The 9,844-nt window shown below is 43.0% G+C and overlaps 1 pseudogene; it reads right to left on the reverse strand.

Annotated features, from left to right (window-relative positions):
• Positions 1 to 303: 303 nt before the first annotated feature.
• On the reverse strand, positions 304 to 6,883 carry LOC146261673 (uncharacterized; annotated as a pseudogene).
• Between the last annotated feature and the right edge of the window lie 2,961 nt (positions 6,884 to 9,844).

Below are 9,844 nucleotides of genomic sequence, written 5' to 3' on the forward strand. Positions count from 1 at the left end.
ACAGGTATAAACAAGTAAAATTTAAGACTTTTAGACTTTTTAATACATAATACTTTAAAATTTTATTTAAGACCAAACTTACGATGGAAATACAAATCAAAAGTGAAAACATACAGTAATCTTTCCAAGTAAACACACTGATGTTGAAGTGTTAAAATGAACAGTATGGTAAAATTACAATAATCGGTTGAGTTTAAGAACATTGACTAAATGTGTGTAATGCGAAAGGATAACACAAAAATGTCATTGCTGTCCTAAATTATATTTATTATTACAATATTTTCAGAACATTTAGGTCCCATAAACAAATGCTTATAAAATCAAGTAAATATATATATTTTTATACTGTTCCCTTTGAAAAAATAAATAAATAACATAAATAAATGACAATTTCTGCTGCTTTTAAAATGCAAATACATTTACATAATAGAATGTGTATGTATGTGTGACAGAGAGAGAAACCTAGATGGATGGGTTGCAGTTTGTGGAGGACACATCATGGACATAGAGTAGACAGCAGAGTGTTTAAGAGTGTTTTGTGGAGGTGTGTGGGAAAGTGTGTGTGTGTGATCATGTCTCTAAGTGACATATTATTGTGCACAAGTTTCTGTCTACTCCTGCTTTTGTAAATATTAGGAAAACAATACTTTTTATACTGCATGGATACATTTTTTTCCTCAACATCCTTTGATCATCAACTGAAATAAAAGATAAAATAATAATAAACATTGACTTGGCACTTATAACAATGTGCATGTACACAACTGAACGTATGAACACTTGAAACAGAGAGGCAGGAAGGTAAGGAATAGGGAGAAAATGCCTGATGAGCCTTAAGGCATATGCCTAAGTTCTGCTGATTTATCTTCCAGCTCTTTCAACCTCTTTGAGTTCTGTGACTTTTTCTTTGTATCTTTTTCTGAGTGTTTGACTTGGTGATTAGCTGGGCCATGAGTGTGCCTGATTTACCCTCAGCTTGCTCTGCCAGTTTGTCTGCATCTTTTTCCAGCATGTTTGCTACCTCAATCAGTATTGTCTTCTTCTTTTTGAGCTGCTCAAGGTGGTCTTCTGCAGCTTTTTCTATTCTCTTTGTGCAGTGCTTGCATGCTTTCTCTTTTCCTGGTCCAGGTGTAGCTGATACTGAGACCTCGCTGAAGCTCCAGCTGCCATAAGCTCCTTTGTCAGAGGTACTTTGAGAACCCACCCCCCACAGACAGAGACGTAGTCACATATCATCCTCTGAGCAACCACGGTGTCTTCCTTCATGTTATCAGCCTCTATCTCCTTATTGACAGAAAAGCCCCTCTCAACCGTTGCTTGGCCATGGGAGAGTAGCAGAAGTTTCCTGCAAAAAGTCCAGAGTTCAGGGTAGGATTAATGGAGGAATCCATGCAAGAAAACATCCAGTCTTGTACGCATAGGTTGGAAAGCGGAGAATGATTCATCTTTTGCCTCCAAAGACAAGACATTTCCAAATTGCTGGACAATCACATCATCTGTCGCAAAACAGATTAACACTATAATCATTTAAAAATTGATACATGTAAATGAAAAAGTTTAGACAGACAAACCACACAAAAATCACACTAAGTAAGTGTGACAATGTCCATTCTGCTAGACTTCTAAATCTTAAGTACCGGTGTTACGTCCCAACTGGTTCCATATTTAACTGGTTCCCCAGCTGTGCGTGCACCTATCAGTCTGCCTCTATCACCAGATTCGACACAAATTCACAAACATATTACTGGCGATTTTCAAGTCGGATCTCATATTTGCTGCGGCAAATATGAAAGTAGGCCTATAGTCTATGTTCGCACTACATTAGGCTACCATTCGCGACAAAATAAATTGAGACAAAATAAAACATTTGCAGGCTCGCATGAAGTGGGATTCGATCGCACTAGAGTAAAACCATGTCGGCACAAGAGTCTGTTGATTAACACCGCAAGTTAGACCAGCTCACAAAATGTAGCTAAATCGTAAGGTATTTCTTAGCTACGTTGGCCTTCAGGTAACATTTTGAATGGCTTCTTCTGATTCAACTGGTTCCCATAGACACTACCCGAATATAGGCTACTATGCATGTATTTGGGGTTGTTTCGAGGCAATAGCCGTATTTTCCACGACATCACAGCTCCTTGACACCACATATTACAAATTCATACTAAGAACGTCGCTGCTAACCCAGACAATACGATCAAAATATGCGTAACACAACATGGAAACATTCGTTTCCTATGTGATTTCGTGTAGCCTATTGCTGAGTGTTTCTTCGCTATATCTTTTGAAATCAATTCATTTCATAATTGTATATTCTGAATCTGAACAAATGTAGTGGGCACTTCATTACAGCCATTCACGCTATAATAAATGTAAGCTAAGAAAATAAAAGATTTGAGTGGAATTCGATCCAACAAGCAAAAACACATACAATGTTACAATCCTCTGCATTATACCGTGAGCTACGGAAGCACATGAGTGATCCAGGAATTCAATCACAGATTTATTAAACTACGTTGGCCTTCAGGCAACATGTTGTTTTGGTTCTTCTGAATTAACTAGTTACCGTAGACACTACCCGAATGTAGGCTATCACGTCTTTGGAGTTGTCTCAAGGCAATAGCCATATTAACCACAACCACCATTTGTTCAGAATATACAATTATGAAATGAATTGATTTCAAAAGATATAGCGAAGAAACACTCAGCAATATGCTACACGAAATTGCATAGGAAACGAATGTTTCCATGTTGTGTTACGCGTATTTCGATCTTATTGTCTGGGTTAGCAGCGACGTTCTTAGTATGAATTAGTAATATGTGGTGTCAGAAGGAGCTGTGATGTTGTGGAAAATACGTCTATTGCCTCGAAACAACCCCAAATACGTGCATAGTAGCCTACATTCGGGTAGTGTCTATGGGAACCAGTTGAATCAGAAGAAGCCAATTCAAAATGTTACCTGAAAGCCAACGTAGCTAAGAAATACCTAACGATTTAGCTGCATTTTGTGAGCTGGTATACCTTGCGGTGTTAATCAACAGACTTTTGCGCCTACATGTTTTTACTCTAGTGCAAACAGACTCTTGTGCCTACATGTTTTTACTCTAGTGCGATCGAATCCCACTTCATGCGAGCCTGCAAATGTTTTATTTTGTCTCCATTTATTTTGTCGCGAATGGTAGCCTCATGTAGTGCGCACGTAGCCTATAGGCCTACTTTCAAATTTGAAGCAGAAAATATGAGATCCGACTTGAAAATCGCCAGTAATATGTTTGTGAATTTGTGACGAATCTGGTGATAGAGGCAGACTGATAGGTGCACGTACAGCTGGGGAACCAGTTAAATTGGGAACCAGTTGGGACGTAGCCTAAGACCGGCAGAGACGCCTTTTGACAGCTGGTGATCATGCAGAAACCTCTAAACCACTCCTTTCATTCTTTTACAGCACAAGTCGGGATCTGATGTAGCAGAGTCTCGACAGACAAAGCATGGTGCCATCCACACCTTCCTCCTACCCCCGACAAGGGAAGGGTCTTTCCCCCTTTGTCCTTATCTGCCAGAGCAGGAGCGTCAAAGTCCTGACCCAGCATGGGGTCAGGAACAGAGACCACATGGTCTCACATTATCAGAACAAATGGAATTACTTGGAGGAACTTTCTTGTGTGGACTTTCTAAAGGACTACATGGCTCATGGACACTAATTCAAGGACAGTAGTCGATGTGTTATAATGTGTTTGTCTCATTTACCTAGAACGTTGTTTAATTGATGTTTGATTATAACTTCCCTTCAGGTATAGTTAAATCAGTCAATCTTGGTATCAAAATAATTGTATCATACTAACAAAACCAGTTATGAATGTTGTATTGTTATATTCTGAAGTTTGAGCATTCCAGGGACATTTGAGATAATGGAACTCAAAACTATCAGCCACTTCACACCTCTGGGTAGGTCCCAGGACAACGCCCAGGTGGAAGTAACTGACCAATGAGAGAGGTCACCTTCACAGGGATGACCCCCTGTTCTTTGGGGTATTTAACCCCCAAACGTACAATCACCCCCGCTCGTTCGTAGGATCAACTGGAGGTGCACACTAGTCTATTTCCTCATAACCTGCACATTCACTTTGCGCCCGGAACTTTGACGAGATATTCTGTTTTTATTCGTTGGACATAACGAACCATTGACTCCGTTCTTCAAACCGACAAAAGTAACTGCGATTTGCAATATTTCTTACTTGTGACATATTGGCATGTTGTGTTTGAATTGTTGATGTTTGATTGTATTTTACAAATGATTTAACTTAATCATCGTTAGGTCAGTTTCCATTGATCGTCCATTGTTACTATAGAAGCCTCTTCCTCTCTACCTCTTCCTCAACTTCTCCCCCTTCACACGCGCTCTACGCAACCATTGTGTAGTGCGCTCGCATTAGAATCTAGGCCTACTGTACTGCTTTAGCCCAACTAACCCATAACTCACCTGGTATGTGTTCACTATAATTACATTCTCTTAAATAAATCATTGTGTATAATACTTGCTCATCTCTCACGTTATATGATCGGCTCTACTTTCATAGAATTCAATACTTAAGATTAGACTGATTATTACGAGTGCTATTTTATTAAACAAGGTTTCCTCTGTCCCTTCCACGAATCAGAGGTGGTGCCCCAAGAACTACTATACTGTATTATAAACTAAGTATTGCTAATCTTAACCGTGCAAACCACGCTACACTAAGAACATGTTCGTTGGGTCCAAACATGCCATCTGCCTCACAATGGTGTACTTCAGTGGGCTCTTGTCTTGCATTTTCTTGAGAATGTTAATCAAACAGTCCATGCAGCCCTTTCTAAATGCCAACACACTGAGCTCGCCTATGCTGCTGTTGGGGCTACTCTGGCATTCCTAACAAGAAGAGGGGAGGAGGGCCTGTGAGATTGACTAAAAGTTTTATGTAAAAATAAAGTTTTGATTTCCTGTACCTTAACCATTGTTTGACATTTAACACCGTTGCCTTTACCTTTAGGACTGCTTCTGCTCCTAATCCAATGTCCACATGCTTTAGGTGAACCCTTCCTTCCTTGGCAGTTGAGTCCAGTTTGACCATTTGCAGTGCTGTGATGTCATTAAGGATTTCTGCCTTGATGAACCTCTTCAGCAGGCTCTGAGAACATATACAGTACAACATATATAAATAACAAAACAAATTAAAGTGTTGCAGAGGAGTTGTTGAATTCAAATTGAAATGCCATACACTTTATCCATCCATGGCATGTTATACATTACTTTCATGAGAACAGACAGATCTTTACTGCTGAATGGCATCACAGGCTCATCTGTCTTGATATTTAGTCAAAAAGGTGGTGAAGTTCCTAGAGACAGCCATGAATAACTGCATCTTGGCCATTATGAGAGGGTCATTCTGTGCCTCTGCAAGAGTGTCATAGGATGATGTTCTAGGGTTTGGAAGCTTTTTCTGTGTCACTGCATCCACATACATTACGATCATTGGCCATAATGTAATAGCCCTGTCGACGACGGGTAGGTTTTCTATCCAGCGATGCCCACAGAACGATAGGGGAAACACAGATGTCTTGGTCAAAGTGCAGAAATCTTCTCTTCTAGCCGGTGTATTATGAAAGAGTGAATGCAATGCCCTGAGCACTTTCTCCAGCTGCAAGACACTGAAGCCACTTTGTGAAGTGTGTGAAGCCCACAGCGCCCCACCACAATCAGCTGGGCACTTCCTCTGGGCCTCTGCATGTTCCTGTTGGAGCGTTGTAAAAAACTTCCAGTTGACATTTGGTCCTTCCATTGAGATAGAAATCATATTTCTTAGGTCAAGCTGCTGCACACCCCTGGAAAAAAACACAGACATTAACCATACAACAGTAAACACATTTATTTTCTAACACCACCACTTCAGATTAATGTCAGACTGGATAGGGTAACACAAATTAAGCAACGTCAGCCATCCCTATAGCCATAGTGTAGACTATTTAGACACATTGGCAGGTAAACACCAGACTCTACTACCATTCTTACCATCATTTGTCTAATTAACGTGTAGTGCCCTATCCATAGCTGTTATTCACTTGACAAATCAGTAAAGCTTAACCATATGATAGGCCCTACACTAACATATAGAAGAGGTTAGTTCATAAATATATTTATGGAACTCTTACTTTGAAATGCTGAAGTACGTTGCATGGCCCATGAACTGTGATCCATAAAATCTTGACTGGACGTGGTCATTTAACCAATAACGCACATGCAGGTCCAGTTGTTTGGTTTTGGTTGTCTGGTTCAGCGTCTCGTCGAACATGATGACAAATGCACCGCATTTTTGGACTTCGGTGATGAGCTCTTTTTTTATGTACGGCGCCAATCCAAATTTAGCCACGTATCTTGTCTTTTCCACAAGTAAATGACTGTACAAGCCCCGATCTGGGAACATTGCTTTGAACACTTCTTCAATACCGTCATTAGACCGGTATGAATGGTGGCTTGTCACAGCCCTTTAGCACCAAAATAACCTCAGCTTTTAGTGTTGGCGTAGAGCCACACATTGCTCGGAGGTCAGATGGCACGGTTGAGACGGTTGGCTCTGGATTAACTATGGTGACATCCAGAGTTGTGTTGACGTTGTTGCTAGCGGTGGAGCAGAAACCAGCGATTGCAGGCTGCTGGTGTGCCTTGGCGTAGTCTCTGTGCTTCTTGCTCTGCAGGTGAAATTCCACCGCTCTGATTCCCATTGTCCCAAGTTTAAATGTTTTCCGACACATAATGCAGCTCGCTTCAGAAGCATTTCCCGGCACCGACCTTAACTAGAAATACTCGCTCTTTTCAAGCCATTCAGTGTTGAACTTGCATTTCCCCATGTTTTGTAAGTGGCTGATAGCCACCTGTATGGCCGATGCTTTACGTCATCAAAAGATGCGCAGTAGGCTACGCTCTGACGTAACCATAGACAACGCAGCGGATAGCCTACCGGAAAAAAATATTCGACCTGGCAGAACGGACGCATTTTCGCAGTGACATGAAAAAAAATTACGACCCATCCAATCTGAATTTAAGACAATTTAAGACTTTTTAAGGCCTTATTTTTAGGAATAGCAATTTAAGACTTTTAAGACTTTTTAAGGACCTGCGGCCACCCTGCAACTTAGGCTTTGTGAAAAGGTAAGTAAGTGGATTGTTGTCAGTCCAGACCATGAAGTTATGGCCCTTCAACCAGTGGGAGAACTTCTTGCAGACGCTCCACTTCAAAGCCAAGAATTCCAGCCGTGTGCTAGATATTTCCGTTGTGCTGCACTCAACGTCTTGCTCGCAGAAGCAATCGGCTGAGCTCTGTCCTCTCCTGGTTTAACCTGAGACAGTACTGCGCACAATACATCCAATGAAGCATCCACAGAGAGGATGAAGGGTTCCTTGAAGTTTGGATGGGCAAGCACAACGCACTCCATCAGCCTGTTCTTCAGCATATTGAATGTCGTTTCACATTCCGCCGTCCAGTCAGATGGAGTTAATTTCCGGAATGTACCTGGTTTCCTCTTTACCTTAGCGATCCCCCCCCCCTCTTCTGACCAGCGGTCAGTGCAAATAGGGGTTTGGCAAGAGACGAACAATCAGGGATGAAGTGCTGGTAGTAGAACACCATCCCCAGAAACGACTTTATCTTCCGCACAGATGGGACACAGGCACCGTCCTCCATCAGATCATGTGTCTTCATATTGGTGATCCCTTCGACCTTGTCAGGATCCATGGACACACCAGTGCTATCAACGAAATGACCGAGAAATTTGACACACTTCAGCATCAGGTGGCATTTCTTGGGAGCCAATTTCAAATTATTCTCCCGCAACCTCTGGAACACAATGCGAAGCCTCATCAAAGCCTCCTCTTCGGATGGTGCGAAGACCAGCAGGTTGTCCAAGTAACACAGGAGCTTGGTGAAATTCAGGTCCCCAAAAATCCCAAGCATCATTCTCATAAAGGACGCAGGACTATTGCACAAGCCTTGGGGCATCCGATTGTATTCATGCAATCCCAGTGGTGAAGGCTGTATATTTTTTATCCTCCTCATGCATAGAGATGTTGTTTTATCCTCCTCATGCATAGAGATGTTGTAAAAGCCTGAGGTGAGGTCCATTGTGCTGAACACCGTGCTGCCTCCCAGGGCTAATAAGCAGTCTGATTGGTGTGGCAATGGGTGGGCATCCTTTAAAGTCCTGACGTTGAGCCATCTGACGTCCATGCAAATTCGCAAACCACCATCCTTCTTCCAGACCATCACAAGGGGCGATGCAAAATCACTCATGGACTTCCTGATTATTCCCTCATCCTCCATCTCTGTTAGGGTGTCTTAACTTATCATAATGAGCCGGTGGTACTCTCCTGTACGGGAGCCGAAATGGGCGGTCATCAGTAAGACGGATTCAGTGTGCATAACCCTTGGCATTACCACAATCCAGAGTGTCCGCTGAGAAGATATCCCGATACTCTGTCAGCAACTGAGTAAGATCACGTCTGGTGGAATCATTTATCTGATCCGAGGCAATGTCAACATCACCAAGTCCCAACTCTGCAAGACTTTTCTCTGCATGTGGAAGGTCACTGCCAGAGGTAACAATGGAAGGGCACGTCACTGGAGTCTTATGAATGCCCTGGAACATGTCCAGATCCTCAACAGCCACACATGGTGAAACATATGCCAATTTGCTGTTTCGCTTCAAAGTGATAGGCTTGTTTGTTGGGTTGACAATGGTCATGGGGACCCACCTGTCCCCCCACATGGTCGTAATGACGCGGCCAACCATGATGTTACGCGGCATGACTTTGAATGTGGTGGGCTCCACAACAACTGTACTGCCTGGAGACACAGGAACATGAGCGTGCAATTTTCCCCAGACCAGATGTTCATGGCGTGGCAGAAGCGTAACTGCTTGAGTTAGCTTGACGGTCCCAACTTTATCAGGCACCACATCTCCCCTCCAACTGTGAATACTGGACATCATGTCAAGGAACTGGTCAGCATCTGTGTTGCACTGTCTGTTCTGCCTTGAAGTAAGATCCCAATACTCACTAGAACTCTTCATGGAACGGAGCAGGTATTTGATCACATTAGACCCCACAATGAGGTCCAGTGGTTGACCTGCCACCACCAGGGTGGGGACAATGCAACGAGTGCCGTATAACTCCAGTTCTAGATCATAGATGCCTTCAGGTTGTGTAAGCTGACCCCCACAACCAACCAATACAATATTCTCCTCTGATTGACGTTTGTCTGGTAGAACACCAGCAGCCTGCAGCCGATCCACACACGTGTTGCTAATTGTACAAGCCATAGAACCCGAGTCAAGCATTCCCTGGAGCGTTTCTTTACCATTGACCTTAACTGCCACGTAAAACAACTCACTGAAAACTCCAACCCTATCACTACCCTGTACAACTATCCTGTTACCTACTGACGTGGCGGCACAATGTTGATGGTATAAAATCTGCAAGTCACGGTCCTCTTTGTTGAGGGAGTCTTGAACTTCACCCACACAGCCCCTCTTCAAGTGCGGGTGACACAGTTTCCCTGTGGTCCAGGCCCCTGAGGATCACCACTGTACTGGGTCCATTGCTGTACTGGGTCCATTGCTGCGCACGACTCGGGCAATCTCTCTTAAAGTGTCCAGGAGTAAGGCACCCCAGACACAAATTGTCCTGTCTGCAGTGTGACAGAGTAGAATGGTCCTGCCTTCCACAGACTCTGCATGGCTTGTCCAGTCGGGCACGAGGTGCTGTAGACATGCCAGGGGGGTTCACAGGAACCTGCATCTGTTACATCAAAAGCC

This window comes from Hypomesus nipponensis, chromosome 12, assembly GCF_054491055.1.
Source record: "Hypomesus nipponensis isolate SF chromosome 12, ASM5449105v1, whole genome shotgun sequence".
Lineage (NCBI taxonomy): Eukaryota > Metazoa > Chordata > Actinopteri > Osmeriformes > Osmeridae > Hypomesus > Hypomesus nipponensis.